The sequence below is a fragment of the Phascolarctos cinereus genome, unplaced genomic scaffold (genome assembly GCF_003287225.1).
Source record: "Phascolarctos cinereus isolate Bilbo 61053 unplaced genomic scaffold, phaCin_HiC Scaffold_7;HRSCAF=346, whole genome shotgun sequence".
Classification (NCBI taxonomy): Eukaryota; Metazoa; Chordata; class Mammalia; order Diprotodontia; family Phascolarctidae; genus Phascolarctos; species Phascolarctos cinereus.
This window is the reverse complement of record NW_027556180.1, coordinates 14,611,105-14,636,125: the sequence shown is the minus strand read 5'-3', so window position 1 is coordinate 14,636,125 and position 25,021 is coordinate 14,611,105. Positions and strand designations below refer to the sequence as shown.

The window sequence follows — 25,021 nt, the reverse complement described above, 5'->3', positions numbered from 1 at the left end:
TGGTAATTAGATAGCTGGAATGTATAGCTTGGTCTAAGGTTGGAGATTGGCTAGATGGAATGGGCCACATAAAAAATACAGCCCCGCGATAGTGGTTCCAATGCTGCATGGATTGTCATGGAGGCATGTTCTTAGGAGGCCCAATGGGAAGTGCATGAGGATCAGAGGTAGAGCAGATGTCAAGGAGATAGCTGGGGTGAATGGGAGGCTCGGAGGTGATAATTGAGGCGCTGTGGTATAGTGGAGAGAGCAAGGTACCTTCAGAGTCAGAAAGACTGGGGTTCAATCTCATCACTGACACATTTGTTTTTCATCCTATGTCAAAAGCTATTTAACTTCCCAGTGTCCAAGACAATTCATTAAGTCCATATATGGCAAAATGATTGCCTGTCTCTACTGATGGACACAGTTTCCTCACTGGGCATTCCCTAGACCAGTAATATCATGCTGTTGTTGTTGTTCAGTTGTTTCCCTCAAGTCTGACTTTTCATGACTGCATTTGGGGTTTTCTTGGCAAATATACTAGAGTGGTTTGCCATTGTCTTCTCCAGTTCATTTTATAGATGAGGAAACTGAGGCAAATGGAGTTAAACAATTTGCCCAGGGTCACACAGTAAGTGTCTAAGGGTAGATATGAACTCAAGAAGATGAGTCTTCCTGACTCCAGGCCCAGTACTCTATCCACTATGACTCCTAGCTGTATAGGCTGAGCTAAAAATGTGCAATACTATATTTCGCGGTGTATTAGATAATACAAAAAAAAAAACCAGTGCGTTCCAAAGATCTTACCACAGTTTTTAATTGCGCCAAGACTTTTGGGACACATTGTGCCTATTAAAAAGACACTACTTTTTGGTTTTGCCAATATAAAATAAGACTATTTCCACAGCTTTTTGCTAAAAATAAATTGTGACCTAGATGTTTAAGCTCATTTGCTATTTATTCATTTAATGAAAGAATGCAGATCCATTTCTCAGCTTGCAGCTGTTGGGTTCCTGCTGTGCCTCTGTGTTTCCTTCTCATCTGGATGGACAGGTTATGATTAATGGTCTTCAAGAGGGAGGCAATCAGAAAGATCTTTTTGTTGTTATTTTTCCAGAGGATGCCACCCTATGCTAAGAATGTCCTCCTACATCGGTACTACTGAGACACAGACCTTACTGTTGACTTAGTGCCCTCTTCAGACACAAAAGGCCCTTTGGCAGTGGAAGTGATAAATAAGCATGTTCCACTGTAACATGCATGACAAACGTTGGGCCAACATTCAGAACCAGGGGCAGCAAAGTGCCAGTTTCAGTTTGCCATGGAATTCATGTTAATATCTTCATTCCCTTGAGTTAGGACACTAAATTACTTCACCAGATTGCCACATTCTATCCCTCTAATCATAGGATCAAAGGTTCAAAACTAGAAGGGACCTTAGAAGTTATCAAGTCCACTTCCACCCCATTTTGCAGATGAGAAAACTGAGACACAGTGAGGGAAAGCAACTTGCTCACATAACTAGTGATCAATGGAATTTGAACCCAAGTCCTACTGATTTCAAATTCACTAACCCATAAATACCTGGAGGGCAGAGAATACACCACATGCTTCCACAGCCCCTTGGGAGTCTCACCAAGAATATAGCCCCTGTACTTGTTGAATGGGCAGCTAGATGGTGCAATGGACACTGCACCAAGCCTGGAGTCAGGAAGACTCATCTTCCTGAGTTCAAACCTAGCCTCAGGCATTTGACTAGCTGTGAGACTCTGGGCAAGTCACTTAACCCTGTTTCCTCAGTTTTCTCATTTGTAAAGTGAGCTGGAGGAGGAAATAGCATACCATTCCAATATATTTGCCCAGAAAACCCTAAATGGAGTCAGAAGAGTCAAATAAACCCCCAAACCAACAGCTGAACAAGAACAACAAAACTTGTTGATGAATTAAATAAGTTATAGTGAATTTTTGCCAATTTCAAGAATGTTTCCCAGAAGTCCTAGCCAGTGGCAATTTATTTTTTTCCCCAAATCATCCTAAGGGAAATAACTTTCTAGTTCCTAGTAACTTGTAACAAATTCCATTTATGTTTTTAGAGCATGGACTTCTGTTTTGAATATTTATTTGATGTTTTTCAGTCATTTTTCAGTTGTGTCCAGTTCTATGAAACCATTTGGGACTTTCTTGGTAAAGATATTGGAAAGGTTTGCCATTTTCTTCTCCAGCTCATTTGATGAATGAAGAAACTGAGGCAATCAGGGTTAATCCACTTGCCCAGGGTCACACAGCTAGTGGGTATCTGAGGCCAGATTTGAACTCAGGAAGATGAGTCTTCCTGATTCAGGCCTGGTGCTCTGTGCACTATGGCACCACCTAACTGCACCTTTGAGGCTAAAACTTAGGATTGTTGGACTAATCTGAAATCTATTAGGATTTTTCCAATCTGTGTTTATGGGAAAGTGTGCAAGGTAGATAAAATGATGCCCTTGGAGTTAGGAAGACCTAGGTTTCTATCTTGCCTCTGATATGATCAGGTGCCCAAGGGCCAGCCATATTGCCAAAGCCCTGTCAAGTCTCTAAGACTTGTGGATGAAGTTATTTTATGTGGCTTATGGTTTACACTGGTGTTCCACCCTCCAAATTAGAAAGCCCTGACATATGTCTGAGAAATGATCACCAGATCTATAGAGTCAAGATCAAATGAACTAATCCAGTCATCATAATCTTTCCCACAACAGCTGTTAGGGCCAGTCTTACCAGTAGCTATCATCCAATTGCTTATGGATCAAAACCACACTCTCGAGTTTCAAAGCTGCCCTTCTGGAGAGCCCTTTCCTGCTTATTGTAACTGTGCCTTTTGCTACGTTGAGGCCCAAACATCAAATCGTCTTCCTAAAGTGTGGAGGATGAATTTCCAACATATAATGATTAAGAGCAATGGTAGTCTCTCCCTCTCTTTTGCTGGAAAATAAAGTTTTTGCACTGTTTTTGTTTCTTAAGGCAGTTAGTTCGCCCTGCTGACTTTGCTGCTGCATGGGTCTTCTGTTCAGAGCAGGGGTAAAAATATTACCTCCTTCCTTCCTTCCTTCCTTCCTTCCTCCCTCTCCTTCCTTCCTTCCTTCCTCCCTTCCTCCCTCTCCTTCCTTCCTTCCTCCCTTCCTCCCTCTCCTTCCTTCCTTCCTTCCTTCCTTCCTTCCTTCCTTCCTTCCTTTTCCTTCCTTCCTTCCTTCCTTCCTTCCTTCCTTCCTTCCTTCCTCCCTCTCCTTCCTTCCTTCCTTCCTTCCTTCCTTCCTTCCTTCCTTCCTTCCTTCCTTCCTTCCTTCCTTCCTTCCTTCCTTCCTTCCTTCCTTCCTTCCTCCCTCTCCTTCCTTCCTTCCTTCCTTCCTTCCTTCCTTCCTTCCTTCCTCCCTTCCTTCCTTCCTTCCTTCCTTCCTTCCTTCCTTCCTTCCTTCCTTCCTTCCTTCCTCCCTCTCCTTCCTTCCTTCCTTCCTTCCTTCCTTCCTCCCTTCCTTCCTTCCTTCCTTCCTCCTTCCTCCTTCCTTCCTCCCTCTCTTTCCTTCCTTCCTCCTTCCTTCCTCCCTCTCTTTCCTTCCTTCCTTCCTTCCTTCCTTCCTTCCTTCCTTCCTTCCTTCCTTCCTTCCTTCCTTCCTTCCTTCCTTCCTTCCTTCCTTCCTTCCTTCCTTCCTTCCTTCCTTCCTTCCTTCCTTCCTTCCTTTTCTTTATTTCCTCTCTCATTTCTTTTTATCCAGAAAGCTGCCAGTATCCTCTAGGCAAATCAAAATTTAGAAGGCAGGAACACAGTTCTTGAGGTAAATAGGTCTCTGGTGTTCATTTCACCTAGAGATGGATTACTGACACTGTAGCTATGTTTAAATGACTGAGTAGGTCCCAGTGATACCCCAAGATATTATTAGGACACCTTCACAGATGCACACTATAAGAATTTTCAATGGCTGGGGGGAAATGAAAGCATGAATACCTTCCAGCTGGCATATCTAAATGCTCGTCATCTTATTGGAGACATGTGCAGGTTAATTTCAGTTGATGACAGATCTCTCATCCAAATGTTGCTCAAGACGATGTGAAGTAATTTTTCTCTGCTGGTGATGAACTTGCCTAGGGGATCATTATCTAAAAAGCCAGTATTTCTCAATTGAAAAAACAGACAACCCTGACATTACTCTAATCCTATGTAATGAAATCATCTGAACTTACAAATAGAGGTTTGAATGTAAAAGCCTCATTCTGCATCATCCGTGCATATGGAACATGTCCTAGTCAAGTTCTAGAGGAATTAACACCTTAGAATCAAGCTGGGTCAGGTCATGCCGTGCACACCCTACTGGTCCAAGTGATAATGATAAGAAATGGACTGAATGTAAGCACCAAACACCACATAGAGACCGTATGGCAACAAGACAGCATCAAATAAAAATGAACACATTAAGATTTAGTGTTCTGTGATAGCCCAACATCTTTACGAATGATATGGAATCTATTGGATACTTTCTTAATTCTTCTGAATTTTTTCTCCATGCTGGCCTTGTTATTATTGGCTGGATTTCAGCTCTGTAACTTGGTATGGGGAAAGAAGTAGAGAGATGGTTAGGGAATTGTATACATTGCAATCCCAGCTCTTTAACAGGTAGGTTTCTGTTCTAAATGCTATAGTTCTGCTCAGTTAATAATATGAAAAGAAGACAAATCAGTCAACCTGAAAATCAAGTAAATCAGAGTAAGAATAAGAGAGAGAAAGAGGCAGGGAGATGGGAAGAAGGAGGGGTAAAGGGAGGAGGAAAAGGAGAAGAGAGAGAGAGAGAGACAGAGGGAAGGGAAAAGGGGAAAGGGGAGGAAAAAAAGAGGAGAGGGAAACAGAGCTGAACTGAGCCAGCCCTGGAATCAGGAAGCCTTGGGATCAAGCCCTGACTCTGACATATACTTGGCACATAAATGTGCCTGTTGTTGAATCTTTTAGTGTCCCAGTTACTTTAAGTCATAGAAAGGTTGGTAATTTTGTATTAATTGAAGGCTTTCCTGACCAGGAGATTGCTATATCAATGAAATTACAGGTTCAGATTCTCTCTCTCTCTTCTCTATCTTTGCTTCTTCCTATCTCATACATAAAAGTATTTATATATTAAATATGTGTACATCATATATATGCTTATTTCAACCAGAAGAAAACATTCTATCCCTGTCCTACATGGCAGCCTTTCCAGTACTTTAAGACAGCTTTTTTATCTTCATTCATTCATCTCTTTTCCCAAGTTCTTTCAGAACACACACACACACACACACACACCACACCCCTATACAAATATACTATTCACACTGATGCCTGCCTCTTCTGTCTCGTCATGGAATGGACTTGAACCTGGGGTTTCAAAGTCAAAACCCATGAAGCATTAGCTGTAGCAGAGTTTCCCAAGCTGGAATGACTTTGCGCAATAACCTGATGACAGATAGTCTGTCACCTAAAGAAAGCCAGTCTAGCTAGCTGCAGAGAGGCTTTTTTTTTGTCAAAAGGTTAGCCAGCAGTTGATTAATTTTTTCTTTTTGCGATAACAACTCAGGCAGACTGTCTACTAAGACATGGCAAAGCTGTGATATGCATCTTTGGATGGAGTGGCCATATTGGTGACTGATGAGTGTTCTCTGGCTCTGTGTGCTAGAGCCAGGCTGGCTGCATTACTCCCTCAAGGTTCTAGGGATGTACAAGTAGATTGTAAGCATTTCTTCTGTAAGGCTATCAGCTGAAGTCCCCCACCTCCCCGGCTGTTTTCTTCTCACTTTTAGCCCACAAGTGAATGATGAGCACCCAAGTTGCATTTCACCACTTCATATTAATTAGCTTTTGCAAAGGCACGGTTACTTGGAAGACACCGCATAAGCAAACACATAAACATTTCTTTCTAGCACCTTAGTGGCACATTCTCCTTGAAACCATCCCAGTCTCTGGGAAGATTGGGCTTCTTATTTTTAGCACAGTTTCTATACACCTTTGGTGCACCATATATGCCATACCTACCATATAAGTCCTCATCTCAGCAACTCTTGGGATATATCCCAAAGGTCACTCTTAAAGGTCATTTTTTAATCCTTGGAACATAAGTGTTGGGTTGGCTGAACATACACAGATACACACACACACACACACACACACATACACAGAGCCTTGATTTGGATATTCCACATGTAGTGATCATATCTCTCTCTTCCTCTTCACTGTGACAATTGTCGAAAGAGTAGTTTCTGTTTCTTACTATTATCTCCCCATCACTTACTCTTTAATTCATTTCAACCAGGGTTCATTCCTATCACTCTAATGAAACATTTCTCTCCCAAGTTATTGATGATATCTCCATTGCCAAATCTATGGAGTTTTCCCAGTCATCTTCCTTGAGCATTCTAACATCTGAACCTATTGACTGCTTCCAACCGTCTTTTCTTCTTCCATTTCTCTCCCCTCCCTCTAGCCTTTGCCTTTCACGGCACTTCATTTTCATGGTTCCCCTTTCTCTGAGTACTTGTTCCGTGTCTCTTTGGATGGATTCTCTACCTCTACTTCTCATCTTAAATAGGGCTGTCCCTCTCGAGGTGTCCTGCTTTTTCTTGACATGCTCTCTCTTGGTGACTTCATCCATGTCATTGACTTCATTTATATATTCTATGAAGATAATTACCATATATGTATATGCATGTATATATTCATGAATACATCTCCATTCTCAACTCCTTCCCAGAGCTTTACCCTTGCATTCCCAAATGCTTCCTGGCTATTTCTGGTGCAAAGATCACTGGAATTGCAGTCAGAATTTCTGTAAGACTCAAGCCCAGGTGAATTTCATCAGATAGTCACTCTGGAACTAGAAGAAGACTTAGAGGTCATCTAGCCCACCTCCCTCATTTTAAAGAGAAAAGAACAGAGGACCAGAAAAGCTGTGACTTGACTGAGGTCACACACACAGCTAGTAGAAAAGTTGGAATTCAAACTTAGGGGTTCTGATGAAAAATCCAGGGCTCTTTCTATTGAAGCATGCTTTTAAACTGCATGATTATGGACAAATCATTTCTCAGTTTTTCTCTCTTTAAAAATGAGAATAAAAACATGTTTTAAATGAATCACAGGATTGTATGGAAAGTGCTCTGGAATCTTTAAGGTACTGTAAAATGGGAGTTATTATTACTATGTCCTTGGGATGTCCTATAGATAGAACCAATTCAATTCTCCAAAACTAAGCTCTCAATTCTTTCCCCAGAAACAAAACAAAAGAAAACACAACGGTTCCCCATTTCCATCATCTCAGGCACGAAACCTTGAGGTGATTAGTTGCCCATAAATTCTCATGGCTGCTTTTAGACAGCTCTCCTTTCTCTCCTTTGTAGTCATTTATGTCTTTATTGTCAAACTTTTCTTCTTAAGACTATCACATCTCTTTCAATATAAATAGTGCAGCAGAAAATTTCTTGGTTTTGAAGTGAGAGGACCAGGGTTAAAATCTTGTTTTTGATACTACTTTTTTGACCTTGGCCAAGTGCTCTGGCCTCACTTCCCATATCTGTAAAATGAGGGGGTAGAATATAAGAACTGCATGGTTTCTTCCAGTTCTAGACCTGTAATCCTGTGCTTTTCTGACTCAATATATAAGACCTAAGTTCTTGGAGTGACTCGATTGGCAATTGCATTTGTAAGTGAAATTGATGAGATGCAAGACTTAGATACATCTTGGCAGGTGTTATCAAGCACATTGACAATCTTTACATGAGTAGCAGAGGTGATCTCCACCTCTGAACCCTTCTGCTAACCTGAGTCCCCTAATCTGCTGGAATGAAGCACCTTCCATGAAGCTAGAAACATGGGCTCTGACTCCATGGAGAGATACATCTTCTTTTGCTGTGGTTGTTACACAAGTAAGAACAACCCAGAATAGTCACTTTTGAAGATGTGTCCGGTGGCCTTTGCATGGATTTTAGTATGTTGATGGCTCTCAGGATCAGAAACTCTCTACAAGCATAGAGGAGCATGCACTTACAATAAAACACTTAGTAGTGTGCTAGAGCATTGTATTCCCTAATCTCTCTATATATTCAAGACTGGTGAGCTATATCATACCCTTGGGGGCAGCTAGGTGGTACAGTAGATAAAGTGCTAGACATGGAGTCAGGAAGACCTGAGTTCAAATTCAGCCTTGGACACTTACTAGCTGGGTAACCCTGAGCAAGTTCCTTCACCTTGTTTGCCTCAGTTTCCTCATCTATAAAATGGAAACTACTCCATGATCTTTGCCAAGAAAACCCCAAATGGGATCATGAAGAGCTGGACATGACTGAAATGAATGAACAACATAATTATATCCTTCAGTGTACTTGAATGAAATATACACAAATGTTATGTTAGGCTTTGCTCTCAATTTTTAATCATGTTGTAGTAACATTTACTACATAGCTATTCTTTTATAACTTATTAGCTGCTAAATGTTAGGGAATAAACAGGAAAGCCTGCTCACCTCTCCAGTGCTTGGAATTTGTCTTTAAAAGCCAAAGAGGAGTGCATCCTTTGAGGACTACTAGTCCAATGCCCTATTTTTACAGATGAGGAAACTGAGACCCAGAGAGGAAGGCGATTTAACCAATATTAACCAACAAGGATTCAAGTCCAGGTTCTCTGGTTCCAAATCCATTGCACTGCAACTACCTTAAAAATAACTACATACCAACTTTATGGATGGTCAGTAAAGATCATTATATTGTGAGTTGGACATGTGGATGCTTCAGAATTCATACTTGAAGGCATATGCTTTAACATATGTATCCATTTTTCTGTTCTATGAAAATACCAGCATGTTTTATTTCTCAGTTTTACCAGAGTAAATGTTAACTTCTTTTCCCATTAATAAGACTTTGCAATTTCCAAATTTACCAACCGTAAACACTTTTAAACATCCCACCCACCATCCAAGAGTTACACTGTGAAACAGATCAAATCAATGCAGGTCACCTATCATAAATGATTATTCATCTTGACAAGCCTTTATTGGCAGGGCCAAATGGAGACACCTGGCTAATGAGTATAAGAGCTGATGTTTCTTCAGGATTTATTATTTTTTTTAACTGGATCTGTGGCATAATCAATGCAGGTAACTCCCAGTAAGAACTCATCCTTTACCAATACAGATCACCACTTTCTCAGCAGCTTCTGGTCTTCAAGAGTTGCCCAGGACAGGGCTTCTTAAACTTTTTCCATGCAAGACCCCTTTGTGCATTTTGGCAGCATTCTTTGGTATTGCATGGTCTGAGGGCACACGCAGTGCAACGTGTGCTCGCTTTGTGTTCAGAACCAAGGCTACAGTGAAGTGGCACAGTGCAACATGGGCAAGCACTACCAGCCTCTGATTCATTATGCATTTGATTTTCAATTAACTTTAGGTCATTGTGCATTCAGAAACCTCTTACTGTCACCAAATTTTTCATTATCCCATGTGGGTTTGGGACCCACAGTTTAATAAGTGCTAGGAGACTAAGAAGTCATGTGTGTTGCTCAAGGTAAAACAGACAGTATGTGTAAGGGGTAGCATTTGAACCCAGATCCTCCTTACTCTGAGGCCAAGTCTCTATCCAGTGTGCCCCATTTCCTCTCACACAGGACTTTTAGATTATTTTCCATGTATTTGGATCTGACTTGAGTCTCCTAGCTATTCTGTAGATGAATGTAAAAGGTAATCATTAGTATAGGAAACTCCCCACACCTAAATAGATAGGAACTTTCCAAGCAAATTTTAGCATTGGAGAATTGCCTGGGTGCACTAAGAGGTTATCCCAATATCAAAGCTCAGGTGACATCACAGAGAAGTTATGCAAATTGTCCAGGGTTGCACGGCAAGCAAGTCCCGGATTTTGGAATTGACCGTAACACTGTTTGGACGATAACCTTAAGGTGTGCTGACAGTGGCTGAATTTATTTTGCCTCAAAACTGTCAATTTATCTTCATCCTCATCCTCACCATTTCTGCTAAACTCATCCTTGGAGTTCTATTTGTCTCCTTTCCAACAAGATTAGTAGGGCAATCGTGTGCCAATGTTGTGTGCCATGTTATATTTTGTGCTTTAGAATGTCCATTTTCTATCCTTGTAGCTAAAAGCATTTTAATTGGCTTAAAATTTTTTCAACCAATTACCTCTTCTTTTTCTTGATGTAAAGAACTATTATTGTATCTGGTTTTCTCCACCACTTTTACCCCTAGAAAATTATAAAGTGGCTAAAGATGAAAGCTGCCTTTTTGGTCTAGAGTAGAAAGCAACTTTGTTAGGGCTAGGGGAACACTAAAAGATATGTTCCACCATATCTTTCCCAGATTTAGGTAAATTGTCATTCTAACTCCCACAAACAAGCTATGATTATCATTGTAAAAAGCACAATTTAGTTTGTGGAACTGCTGCAAAAAGTCCAGGCATCATTCAGTGAAATGGTTTTTGCTGATCTATCTCTCATAATACCATATACTTTTAATCACTTTTTCTTGGGGCATTCTAAATTATTTTGTTTTTCAAGTACACAGTGATGTCTCTATGCACCCCCTCAAGAAAGACTCTATCTAGAAATTCAATGAGAATATGACCCATTGGGTTTTTCTTGGTAAATAGTGAAGTGGTGAAAATCACCAACACAAAACTATTACAGTCCATAACATAATTCATTATTATCAACCAATTAGAAGAACAAAACAAGGATAAGGTAAGCAGGCACATGACTCAGGTGTACAAAGTTGAGAGCACCAGAGAATTTATAAAATATGTCTGACTTTCAGGACATCTCCACTATGTTTCCACACAGGCACCTTCTGCAACCACCCCCTCTCCTGCCTTTGGCTCACTTTTGTGTGTTCTCTCTCTCCATTGCACTATAAACTTCTTGAGGGGGAGGGACTGTGTTTCATTTTGCCTTTCTTTGCATCCTTTTTTGCTTAGCCCAGTGCCTGACACTCAGAAAACATTTAATAAAAGCTTGTTGACTGACTATTAAGTTACAGGTTTGGGGTTTAGGTTCCAAAGCCAGTGCTGGTGTATGTCACTGCCCTTTGATGTGGAGCAGTTTGATACTAAAGAAGGATGGGGGCAAAAAAGGGAAGCACTTTTGCATTTAGGGAAAAAAAAACCCAATAAATCAATCAGTAAAGGATTTAAAATACTGCTTATAATACAGATGAAACATTTGGTACTAGAAGGGTCAGAAAAAAGAACTTTGCTTTAATAAAATCTACTAAAATTTGTGCTCAAAAACAGTTTTATTTGCATAAGGGATAGAAAAGAACTAATTGCATAAACATTGAGGCTTAATTTATAAAGGACATAAGATCACGTCTCTTTCGTAAATAAATAGTTTGATGGTTTAAAGAGTCCACGAAATAACTTTATGCATTAAAAACTGCTATAATTCAAATATAAAAGCCAGTTGTCAGAGCCAGATTATTAAATTAGACCTATTTAAAAACTGTGGAATAAGTGTAACTATAGGGCATTGTGGTCCCTTCATTCATTTGTGTGTAACTATTGTAAGACTCAAGAGGATTAAATTTACAAAACAAAAACATGATAAAATTGTTTGGAGACTATGGGATTATTAAATAAGGACTGTTGACAGTAAGCAACAATAACTTCTGGGTTAAGAGGTAATCATAAACATTTATTAAATGCCTGCTATATGCCATTCACTGTGTTAAGCACTAGGGACATAAAAATAGGGGAAAGACATACAATGAAAGATCCACTGTTTGGTGGAAGAGGTGTTCATAGCTGACAATTTTATTTTTATACAGAAATAGAGGTATGAGGCTTTCTCCTCACCTCTCCATGGGCTTTATGTTGCAGCCAATTCCTTTTCCTCTATTCACTCTTCACTTGATTTTTTCCCTCTAAAATACTCTGCGACAATGACCTCCTCATCTGTCATCCTAGCAGAGAAAAGCAGTTCTTGTAATCTACAAACCTGCCCGTCAGTTTGTGGGTGCCCAATAAGTTAGCTGCCTACTTCAAGCAGAGCCAGCTCATTGATTCAGGGCCCATGACACACTAAAGGACACCTATATTTTAGTCCAGCGTCTAAGAGAAAGCAGTGGCTCATCAGTATCGATTCCACGTACACGTCGCTGCTGGTAAATACCTTTTCTGACAATATATTCCAAATGAAATTCTGAGAGATATGACAAGCCTGTCATTAACCTTTAGAACAACTGTAAGAGGTAGGATGACGATTTATTCTTCATAAAAATGGCTTTCCATTTTTATGGATCATTTATCTAAATAATAAATATGAATGGAGTGGCTTTGGACCTTTAAAGGCTAAACTTTCTGTACGTAAGTAGTTGAAATAATTAAGAGAATGATCATCAATTCTTACACCTAGGAGAAAGGAAAAAAATACTTGCTATTAGTGCAAGAGGTCTTTTCATAGAATTCAATTCAGAGATATTTAAAAATTAAAAAAAATCATTGTAATTGTATATCGATGCTCTGCAAAAAAAGAGAAAACAGTTTCTGAGTGGTTGAAAATTATTATCACAGAGGCTTTTATTTACTGTTTATAATCCTTGCTATTTATGGTGTCCCAGAATCTCAGAACACTTTCACAGACTTTTAAAATAATAGATATTTATGTAACATTTTAGTTTTCAAAGAAGCTAATATACATTTTCTTATTTCATCCATACAAAAAGCCCATGGGGTAGGTTTTACACATATCAGTGAACTTGAGCAAGTCACCTGTCCTTTTGGTTCCTCAATATCCCCATTTGTAAAATACAAGGGTTGGAGTAGGAACTTGCAGATTGAAATCTATGATCCTAGAATGAATGTTTCTCTTTTGCTCATGGGGAAACTGAGTCTAAGAGAGGTTAAATGATTTTGGTTAGAAGTAGACTTGGACCTTTTCATGGTCCTCAGTCCAGTCCTTTAGCTTCTATATGGCCTTGCCCCTTCTGCTCTTCTGTCAATTCTCTCATTCTAATGAGTCAAACATAGAGCGGCTACTATCAAAGATGCATGAAATAGCATTGAGTAGATCAGTACTTTCTAGGAACAGGCACTTTTCCATCGATAGCCCAATAACTGATATTTATAAGGGGGGGCCTAAAGTACTGCTCCTTCCAGACTATATTTTGAATCCTTAAAGAAAGATTCGATTGTATTAAAAGTGACACTGCTTTTACTAAATAAGTCGAATTTGCAAGAGATCTCTTTTCACCTGTCTTCCTCACCTCCCTAGGAACTGGTTTTTCTTATGGCCATTGCCTTTGTATTTTTCTGCTTGGCACTGTGACTGCAATCGAGGAAACCGCCACCAGGTGCCGGGCCTCATTGCATGCAGACCTGTTCTTTAGGTTGGCAGCTAAGCTGTGAGATAATGGCCCATAATACAAGGGCACTACTTTTTTCCTATAAAAATGTAACTATAACAAGACAGAAAAATAGCAGAAGATGTCAATATTTAACTAAGCAGAGAGGTGCAGTAGAAAGAAGGAAGAGTCTGGGGTCACAGGAAAAAGCACTGATTCTTGAATCATGGGACATGGATTCAGATCCCACCTTTGACACTAGGGGGCTTCGAGGGTACCTTCTGTCTCTAGCTCTATGATGCTATGAACCTTATTTCAAATCCTGGCTGTACATTTCTTATCTCTGTGGCCTTGGGTACATCCCTCAACATCTCTGAGTCTCATTTTCTGAGGAGCAGAGTAGTAAAAAGACCAGTAGGCCCGAGTTCAAGTACTAATTTTGACATTGACTAGTATCATGACTTCGGGCAAATTACTTAATTGTGGTAGGCCGCAGTTCCCTTATGTACAAAGTGGAAGGGCTAGGCTGGATCAATGGTTCCCATTAGGCCATGAACCCCTTATAACAGCAACGGTAAAACATATTATGAATCCCAAGGTGACTTGACATACTACCCATAAAATCATTTATAATGATTTATTGCTGGAAGTATATTTAAGAATTTTTAGCTCAATCCCTTGGCCTATCATTGTGAACTCCCAAGGCGTTTAAGAAGCACCAAATAGGGACCACTGTACAAGCTGTTATCTTGAGTTCCCTTCCATGTATGTGTGATACTTTTATTAAGCATCGTCTTCATTCAAGACACTTCTATGTGTTCTGGGAATCCAAAAATAAAACCACGATCAGTCTCTGCACTACAGGAGCTTCCCTTCCCCCATTTTTAGGAAGTGACCAAGCCAGACATGCTCACTTCTCCACTCTTCTCCCACTTCTCTGGACTTTTCACGATTTCCTAGTAGTTGTCTCACTCTGGAAGATGTCTCTGTCCTGCAGTCTTCTTATTATAGAAGATCCATCTAAACCTTTAATGCCCCCTTTCCAATTATTAAGTGCTTTCCATAGCCTCTATTTGGAGGAAGCACCCCAGCCAGCCAGGCTGACTCCTTTATTCCTCTGCCTCTGCCTCTCAGGACTTTTTTTTAACCTTCCCCCAGTTTGGGGGGAGAATATGTGTTGTCTTCTCCTGTTAGCATGTAAGTTCCTTCAGGACAGGGAATGCCTTTATTTTTGCTTGTATTTTTATCCTGAGTGCTTAATATAGTGCATAACATATAAGTATTTAATAAATGCTTTGTCTATCATCAATCAATCTGTCTGTCTGTCTGTCTTTCTGTCCTCTGTCTCTCTTTCCATGTGCCTGTGCACCTCTCTCTCTCTCTCTCTCTCTCTCTCTCTCTCTCTCTCTCTCTCTCTCTCTCTCTCTCTCCCTCCCTCCCTCCTCCCCTCCCCTCTCTTCCTCTCTCTCTCCCTTTTTCTTAATGTCTATGACATTAAGGTAAAATATTGGAAGGCAAGGTCAGAAGGTTCTTCCAAGCTGGAAAATATTCTCATCAAAAACCTGTACATCTCATGTCCAAAATCAGCCTTACTAAGTTTGCAGAAGATGATCTAAAGAAGTTTGGTCAGATGGTGATGATTTATTTCCTTTTCTGGCTACAGCTACTAATGATCTTGTTTAGTGGCTGGTGGACCTGCGCTTATGAAATCATAGATCCTTGAAGTACATCCTGACATTTACCATTTGAAACAATGAGTACTGGTACAGTGAAGGAGCACTTAACCTCTTGGAATCAAATCTTATCTCTGCTACTTCTAACCAGAGTTATTTGGAGCAAGTTACCTCAGTCTCTAAAGGTCTCAGTTCCTTCATATGTAAAATGAGGAGATAATAATAGCTAGTATGTATATGGGGCTTCAAGGTTTTCAAAGTGCTTTACAAATATCTAATTTGATCATTACAGCAATAACTCTCCTCCTTCCTCTCCTCCTCTCCTCCTCCTTCTCTTTCTTCTCCTCTTCCCCCCCACCCATTTTACAGTTGAGGAAACTGAAGCAGACCGGTTAAGTGACTTGCCCAACGTCATATAGGTAAAAAATTCTGAGGATGGATTTGAACTCAGATCTTCCTGACTCTAGGCCCAGCACTCTTGTTACTGTGCCACCTTGCTGTCTGGCCTTTGATGTCCCTTCCAACCTTCCAACTCAAAATCTGTAAGGTTATAAATCACACAGATCTGTGTGTTCTTTCTAATCTCAACTATATTCTCTCTCTTTAATTCTCTCATTCTCTCTCTCTCTCTCTCTCTCTCTCTCTCTCTCTCTGTCTCTTAGGCAGTTGAGGTTAAGTGACTTGCTCAGTGTTACACACCTAGTAACTGTTAAGTGTTTGGTCTGAGGCCGGATTTGAACTCAGGTCCTCCTGACTTCAGGGCTGGTGCTCTATTCACTGAGCCACCTAGCTGCTCCTGGGTTACTTATCTTGTGAAGAGAGTACCTACTTTCCACTTGACCTGATTCATGGATGCATGGACCCTTTTCTTGGGCTTCAGCTCTGCTTGACCTCAGAGGTTTGCTTCATCATCCTGTTCCATTCTGATTGGCCAAGTCTACCTCTTGCAGGAGGCCACTTTTAGAGTTAACTTCCTAGGGTAAGGATCAGTCACCCTTTTAGCTGCTGATTGGATGATTTAACCATTCTATCCTCAACCTTTTCAACCTTACAAGAGTTCTAAAGACCCGAATTCTCCTAGGTGGACCTGTGGTGAGCTTCTCCATTCTCCACCTTCTCCTCTTCTCTCTACAACCTCTGCATTTGATTTATCTAAGTTTCAGTTATAAAGATTCTCCCATACTGACATCCCCCTAAAAACCCTCCAAAAAAGGTGAGGGAAGAGCTTGGAGGCTGCTACGTTTCCCAAGGTTTTTCTCCCCTGAAACCATAGTCTTTGTATTGAAAGGAGTCTCAGAGGTGATCCAATGAATCATGAACAAGGACACCATCTCCACTGTGCTTGACAGACGGTCATTGAATCATCCGCACTAAAGAGGCAACAGTTCACACTTGTGCTTTTGGCTTTGAGTTTGCAAGGCTTTTCATAAATTAAAAGAATTGATCAAGTTTTTCCTCCCTGTTTTAATTTCTATAGTTCTCAGTAAATACGTTTCCTCTAAGTGAGTGGTTCTGTGGTAAATCAGTAGCTCTACATGGTAGGGAAAAGTGGGAAAAGAGAGGACACCAACCACATAAAAGGTATGTATGCAAATTAGGTTTCTGGAAACTGATTCTAGAAGTCCCTGGATTCAGCTGTGCTGCACACCTCAAACTCTGTGCACAATGTAATTCATGGAAGGGGGGAAGAGTGAAGCAACAGATTAACAAATATGGTGGATCAGCTTTTCCTCTTTTATACAGGGAAAAGCCCTATCTATAATATGTAATATGGCTTCCTTGCTTCCTAGAAATCTTAGGGTGCTGGCATAGTGACCCATGGGGAAACAAAGAGTCAGCTGTTACCTCTGCACCACATCTATGCTTTGAGCTCTTTGACTATCGTAATTCATTACAATGACAGCAGTGAGGACCATAGAATCAGGAATGACCTTGCTGGTGCCAGTTCAAACTGCCTTGTGAGAGCTGATTGGTAAATTTTCAGTGTGAGCATTAACACCTTGGAAATTAGCAAACATTACAAATCAGAGCTTGATTTATTATTTTGTTGATTGTTTAGACTTGAGAAAGTGATGGAGAAAATGTTAATAATAATACATATTAAACTTGAAATTGTATGAGCTTACATTTCCTGTCTCCTCCCTAGCCCCCACCCAAAGGTTATCTAACATTTACCAGCGCATTCCTTTCTAAAATCCCAATGCTTGATTTACCTAAGTCTACTCACAGTCCATAAACAAGGGGAAATAAAAATCTGTTTTCCATGACCCAAAGTGATACCCTAGGAAGCTTTCAGGGCCCGATTCAACACTTCTTTATGAAGTAATAAATTGTGGAAATAGGAGGGGACCTTTTTGTTTGGTTTTAAGAATTTAAAACAAAGAAAAAAGAAGTGATTAAGACTAGAAGACTAGATGGGCAGTTTGGTGGTGCAGTGGCTAGAATGCCAGCCCTGAAGTCAGTAGGACCTGAATTAAAATCTAGCCTTTGACATTTACTAGCTGTGTGACCCTGGGCAAGTCCCTTCACCCTGTTTGCTTCTCTTTCCTCATCTGTAAAATGAGCTGGAGAAGGAAATTGCAACCCACTCAGGTATCTTTGCCAAGTAAACCCAAATGAAGACCCAGACACAACTGATCGACTAAACAACAAAATTAAGAGTAGGCATGCAGGATGATAAATAATTGATAACTCTCTGTCTGTGTCTGTATCTAAGTCTCTCTCTCTGTTTTTGTCTCTTTCTTTGCTTTTCCATTTTTCTCCTTTCCTGTCTTCCTCCCTCCCAGAAGAATGGCCTTGGGCTCTGTTCTCAAGAGAGTAGATTTAGGCCCTTTAAAAGAGGTACTCAAGATTTTCCTTGGAATTCTTTATATTAATACTAGACTGAATTCTATGGGAGGAATGAATCTCTTCTAAGCCATGCTCTCTGACTTTCTCCTCCAAAGTCAGACAGGCTGTATAAATGCTCAGGCATCGAGGTTACTCTTGAAAAGTTTGAAGGTTTCTTTTTTCAAAACGTTATGGCTTAAGCCCCCACAAGTTTTGTCTGTCCCTGCACCATAGGAACCAATGGCTAGCTCCCCAGTTCCATTTAACACCAATTAGCTTTTTCAAAGGGATATTTGCTTGGAAGGTTTGCAAGAACAAAAGTGCCAAAGTGCAGGTTCTTCAGGCTCATTCTTCCTTTCACCACCTCAGTCACCTGGGGAAAGTAGGTTCAGCTTAGCTCAGTTCTTACACGGCACTGGGCAGAACAAATTTATGTCCAGATACAGCCTGACTTCCTGATGAGTTATCATCTCAGCTGGCCTGTGGGCCCACAAATTATTCTCAAAGGTCACCCCTTCCTCCTCAGGGCACTTATATTTTACTCACCATCAACCCATACTCTGGAATGCTGGGATGCCAAGGTGACTTACAGACCTTTTAAAACTCCTAAGGTTATGTAAGCTCCATTCTTTTCACCTCAAATGCAAAAGAACAAAAAACAGGCACCAAAAGCCAAGACCCATTTTTTGGGGCCACCTGACGTCAGACAGAGCAAAGGCCCCACAGCTTCTCCCCATAAAACATGGTCTCTTACCAGATACTGAAGAAAAGACCAGAGGCAAGATAGAGATGGTAGAAGGGAATTAGGCTTGTGAATACTTCCGCATCTAATCAAAGAGCCTCCCATGTACCATGGGGTTAACCAGCCAGATGCAATTGCATCATGTCTAACTAGTCTCTCCAAGGCATTTCCCTTTCTCATCCTCCTGACTCTCCTGGAATCAGGCTTCCCAGCTTCAGCCTGTGGTGCATCAGCTGAGTGAACTGACAGGTTCTACACATGTGCCAGATAGATACTCTACTAGACAGGCACCATAATATTAGGAAAAGGGGACTTCAGTGATCAATACTGTTATATACAAACATGCATATGTACATGTATGCATAAATTCTTAAGCAAAAATAACCATTCACTTACATTCCCAGAGGAAGACAGTGTAGTTGCCAAAGTTTTAAATGACATCTCACAGAATTTGAGAATTTGGAGGGAATCTAGATACTGACCAGTCCAATCCATATTTAAAGATAATCACAAATACAAAGTACTTGAGGAATATTGTCTAGCCTTTGAAGTACCTTCAGGGAGAGAATATCAATCACCTCTTGAGGAAACCCATTCCACTTTTGGACAAATCTTAATGTTAGAGTTTGTCCTAACATCAAGCTTAGATTTGTCCCCATTTCCTCCTAATTCTGTCCTCTGGGTCCAAATTGAATATTCTCTCCTCTACATGAAAGCCTTTTAGATACTTGTGAAGTTAACATGATGCCCTTTGTCTTCTTTTCTCTCCAATCCCATCCTCATATGACATAGACTCAGGACTCTTTGCCATCCTGGTTGCCTTCCTCTGGACATTCTCCAGTTTATCAATGTCAATCTTAAAACATCTTGCCAGCCAGGCAAGGTGGGCATATCTGGAATCCTCATTGCTGGGATGAGGCTGCTGAATCACTTGAGTCTGGGAATTTTGAGCTACAGTAGGGCTAACATATATTACACTATAAGAATAAAGTTTATCAAGTGTTCATCTCCGTCTGACACCAATATGGTGACCCTCTAGCAGCAAAGAGCCACTTGGTTGTTTACAAAGGGGAAAATTGGCCTGGGTTGGAAAAATGAAGTGGGTTAAAACTTTATCCATGCTGATCAGTATTAAGATCAAGCCGATGAGCGGCTGCTCTATTTCCAGCATGGGTGAGATAGAGAGATCCAGTCCCAAACAAAACAAAAGAAACAAACCAAAAAAACCCTTGTGCCTAAAATTGAACACAATACACCAGAAGAGGTCTCACAAGGACATAGTACGGGATTACTACTTTTCCATCTTTTTTAAGAAGTTTTCTTTTTTTTTTTTTAATTCTGAGCTTAAACACTCCAAAAAGAACATTTCCATGTACACAGAAGAAATCAGAAGATTGTATATGAAGCTGTATATCTCTTTCAGACTATGTGCTCTTTAAAATATGTGTGGGTGTGTATAATAAATTCAATGATACATTCGAAATGATTCTGCTCATCTGTGCTTCCTTTAGAACTTTCTCCTGGTTTTTCTATGCATTTAAAATGTTTTTCAATGGTCTTTTATTTTATTTTAATATCTGTAGTGCTAACCTTGCTTACCCCCACCCCGATAAAGACCTTGGAACAAGTAAATATAGTTAAGCAAAATAATAATGCATGTCTTCTTTGGAGTCTGCCCCATCTCTGACAAGATTTCGGTAACATATTTCATCATCAGTCCTCTGGAGAAAAGACTGGTCTGTGCTTTCCTGTATCAGAGTTAAGTCTTTCAAAGTTTTTTGCTGTACAATGTTGCTGCCCTGGTATAAATTATTCTGTATAAAGACCCTAAGGAAAAAAATATGGCTTATGATTTATTTTAAATGTCATTGTCTTTTCCTTCTATTCTGTTAAATTTTATTCTATGTCAGCATTTTGAGTTCCAGATCTGCTATTTTTTCTCTCTCAGACCCTCCTATTTGGAGAGTTTCTCCAGTGTTCATTCATTTTTTTCCCTAATCATCTCTCCGTGTGTTTTAGTACTGTTAGGAGAACTCTGATTTCTGACCCAATTTCAATCCTAATATTTTCTTCTAAGAGTTTCATTTCTCTTTTGAATCATTTTAAAATTTCTTGCTGCTGTTTCATGATCCCAAGGGAGTGGGATGGATTGATTTTTTTTTTTGTGGGGATTTTTGTGTCATTTTCCTTAACTTCCTATTTGCAGTTGGTTTTCTGGACTCTACTCGTATTACTTTTATTTTTATCCTTATGATCCTCTCTCTTGATCTATCTGGTTATAAGGTAGATTTTTATTATGCTTTCTCTCTTTAATTTTTACTCTTTTAGTCTTTCTCTTGCATTTCTAGTCACTTGCTTTGGTTTCCCTACTGATTCTGGTTCCCATTCTCCTTTATAATGCTGTGCAGATACTTCAGGCTGAGCTGCTGAGCATCCTCAACCTCCTTGCATGAGTGTGTATGTCTATGGTGGTGGTGGTGGTGGAGTTGGTCAACCTGGCTTGGGTTCTTGTCCAGTAAACTCTGGAAGGTCAGACAATTGGCCCCAGCTGGATTTTCAGTCCCTTTTTACATTAGCTATGGAAGCTCTCAAATTATGGTGTTGAAGAAGACTTTTTTAGAGTTCTTTGGATAGTGAGGAAATCAAATCAGTCAATACTTAAATAAATTAATTCAGATATTCACTGGAAGGTCAAATACCAAAGCTGAAGCTTAAATACTTTGGCCCCATAATGAGAAGACAGGTGTCATTGGAAAAGACCCTGATGTTGGGAAATATTGAAGGCAAAAGGAAAAGGCTACAGCAGAGGATGAGATGGATAGATAGTGTCATGGAAACAATGAATGTGAACTTGGACCAACTTTGAGACATGGTAGAGGATAGAAGAACCTAGTTGCTATGGTTTATGAGGTCATGAAGCATTGGACATGACTGAACATGGATGCTCTTTTTTCCTTTACCTTTTGTGCTGTTTTCCAACACCCCACCTTGCCCCAAATCCCATCCTCAACTTGTTCTCCATGTCCTTTGCTTGGCTAGACAGGATCAGTGTATGCTACTTTTTTGAGTCTGAAGAATGATTGAGGCTGAGTCATTGCTGTGGAGAGAGCAGACAGGGCCCATCATAGCCAGACTGCATCCCAAGTCTTATGAGTTGGCTTGCACTCACTTGTGACTAGTGCACAGTGGGATGGATGATGGCACTGCGTGGGAACTCTGAATACTCAAGTCATCTGTAAAATGAAGTAGTTGGAGCAGATGTCCTCTTCGGATCCAGATCTGTGATCCTAAATCCTCTGATGTTATTTTGAGAAGATTAACCTTATACAATGTTCCTAGTGTTGGTTTTTTTTTTTTTACATAAATCCAGATGCCCTCAGACCTTATTCATAGACTATCCTGTGTAGAACTGGAATAAGGCCATTGAGTCCATTCCCCTCATTTTACAGATGAGGATACTGAGACCCAGAGAAGGGAAGTTGCCCCAAATGACATAGGTAGGAAAATCGGAGGTGGGATTTGAATCCAGATCTTCTGCTCCCTGAGCCATTGATCCCTTCACTATGCCATTTCCACCACACCTCAGTTTTAAATAGCCTATGGTGCATAATTCTGCTTTCTGAAGCTTTTATTTTGCTAAGGGCTACCCCCAAACAAATATTCTGTTATCTTACCAGTCACATGATATCTCAGATATACTTAAAAAATGAAACCAACAAAGGGTCTATGAAATAGAAGCACTTAGTGTCGACAATGACCTTAATCTGGCCCTCTCTAGAACAGAACCAGGGTGCCAAACCATACTTAAGGGGAAGTAGGAGAATAAGATAGCAAAAGAGACAGGGAATGCATAGTCAGAGGGATAGGAAGAGAACCATGAAAATGGAATGTCATAAAAGCTAAGGCAGAGACATAACTGAGAAAGTATAATCCCAAGTGAATATTTCCCTCCCACATTTAGGAAAGTAGTTACAAATTACCATATGAAAAAAGTTGAATTCTTTCTTTCTGATTTAGCCCAGATAAATCTACTGTTGCTTGGCCAAAGCACTGGGACATTATTGCAGGCCAGAGAACAATAAACAAATGTGGTTTAGTGAAAGTAGTCCTGTTCTGAAGTGAAAAATTGGACACCTAAGTAACATCTCACTCCAATGAGACCTCTGCAGATATTTGTCATTGACAGAACAGGCATTGAGCAGCTGTCAGAATCTAAAGATGTATATGGAAGGCACTTCAAAGAACCAACAAAAATCAATTAGAAGAACACGTAAAACAGCCCAGTGTCTACAGCACACGACAGGCATGATTTAACTAAATCGACCAGCCATAATTCAAGCAAACAAATATATAACCCTAGGCTGTTTCTATCTAATCCTAAAACAAGCAGATCCGGAAGACTCGGTATTTAGGAGATATTATAGATATCATTTTAATATTCCCTTAAGTCCCTTGTTCTCTACTTGGGATTAGAGATGGCATTCAGGTAAGTTCTTGTCCTTATAATTAGATTTTAAGTTCCTTGAGGGCAGAGACTAGTTTTGCCTTTCTTTGTGTATATCTGCAGCACTTAGGATAGTGCCTGGCACATAGTCAGTCAATAGACATTTATTAAGCACTTACTGTATTCTAGGCATTATGCTAAGCACTGGGAATCCAAATAAGGAAAAGTGAAAGTTCTTTCCAGCAAAAATCTTATTATCTATTGTGGAAAGACTACAGACAAAAGGAAGGTGAGGAGGAGGTAAGTGACAAGGGAGCGTGATGGAGATGTCCAAGGTAAAGTGCAGCCAGATGGTAAATGAGAGATGGCTGGTCTGGGCACCCTTTTAAATAGAGTTGGAGGAGGCGCTTGTCATTCTGCCCTCCAATCAGAAGGCCAGAGAATACCTATGAGGGGTGAATACCAAGATTGTCTATGTCCTTCTTGATTTGACTTGACTTGTCCTGAATACCTTGTTGTTATTGTATAGTTGTTCAGTTGTGTCTGACCCTGTATGATCCCCATAGACTTGCCCATGGGGTTTTCTTGGCAGAGATACTGGAATGGTTTGCCATTTCCTTCTCCAGTATGTCCTCATTTTACAGGTGAGAGGCACTGAGGCAAATAGGGATTAACTGATTTGCTTAGAGTCACACAGCTAGTAAGTGAGACTGGATTTGAACTCATCTTTCTGATTCCAAGCCCAGTGATCTTTCCACTGCAGCACCTAGCCGTCCCACATCCTGAATACTTAGATCTACTCAAATTCTTAGAGAATCTATGATTATAATAATGACCACCTAGCTTTTGTATGGTGTTTTAAAATTTGCAAAACATTTTATACATGTCATCTCATTTGACCCTCCTAACAATCCTGTTAGGCAGGTGTTATTATTATCCTTGTTTTACATATGAGGCAACTGGGGCTGAGAAGTTAAGTAACTTACTAAGGGTTACACAGTTGGAAATTGTCTGAATCCAGGTCCAATGCTCTGTCCATGGTGCCTCTTAACTGCTTGGTGATTTCATGGGCCTCAACAATGCCCCTGTAGTACACCAACTTCATAGGCTTCTGTATCTCATTTACTTGTTCATCAGTTCTTTAGCACTGAATCTTTCTGACCTCTCTTAGGCTATTGCTTTGACAACAATTTGTCATTAGGTCATAATCAAAGCTATTCTAGGTTGGGGCTTGTATTCCACTGGTGTTGGTGTTCTAGAACCCCTAGTTACCAACATGTCATGATGAGACGTCGAAGGACAGTCATGACTCTTTAGACTAAATGCCTTTTTCAATGGTGGTATTACTTTGGGATATTTGCAATTTGTCGTAGAATGGGGTTTGGATTTGTTCTGCTTGGCCCCAGAGGAAAGAATGAGGAGCCATGGGTAGAGGCTGTGAGAGATAAACTGAAGCTTTGTGTCATGGAAAAAAAAAGAAAGAAAAAACTTCCTAACAATCAGAGCAAGCATTCCCAACCCCAGCCAGTCTGGAAAAGCTAGTCAAAAATGTATGGACATATTTGGTAAATAACTGTATCATCCTAATGAAATATTTTAAAAGTATTAGTTAATACATTTATGCATTGGGGAGAGAATAAATTTATGGTACAAAACATGTAGTTTTTAAAAAATTCTTTATGAAGAATTAATCTTTCATATTTTTTTATGTCGATGTGAATGAACCTTACAATTTATTTGCTTTCATGTCGAATAAGGGAAATGGGAAGGTTTACTGAGATCCAAGGGCTTATGAAGGTTGAGAAGGTCAGGAACCCCTGAATTAGAACAATGCAAAGCAGTATGGGCCTTCCCATCCCTCTGAGGCTGGATGACCACTTACTAGGTACAGTGTAGTCTGGCCTCTTGTTTAGTTTTGGGGTAGACCCGAAGACCCTTGAGCCCCCTTTGGACTCTTAACATTATATGAGCCTCCAATTCTTTTATTTGTCAGTGGTGAAATGGGAAGTCAGTTGCTCCTTGGATG

At 40.2% G+C, this 25,021-nt stretch overlaps 1 long non-coding RNA gene across 2 annotated transcripts in view; it reads right to left on the bottom strand.

Moving 5' to 3' along the window:
• LOC110210123 (uncharacterized) overlaps window positions 1-24,149 on the bottom strand; it is a 40,636-nt gene extending 16,487 nt beyond the window's left edge. For both annotated transcript variants that reach the window (XR_002325028.2, XR_002325030.2), the window contains exon 1: window positions 23,982-24,149. This is a non-coding gene — a long non-coding RNA (uncharacterized LOC110210123). The remainder of the gene's footprint in view (window positions 1-23,981) is intronic.
• Window positions 24,150-25,021: the final 872 nt, after the last annotated feature.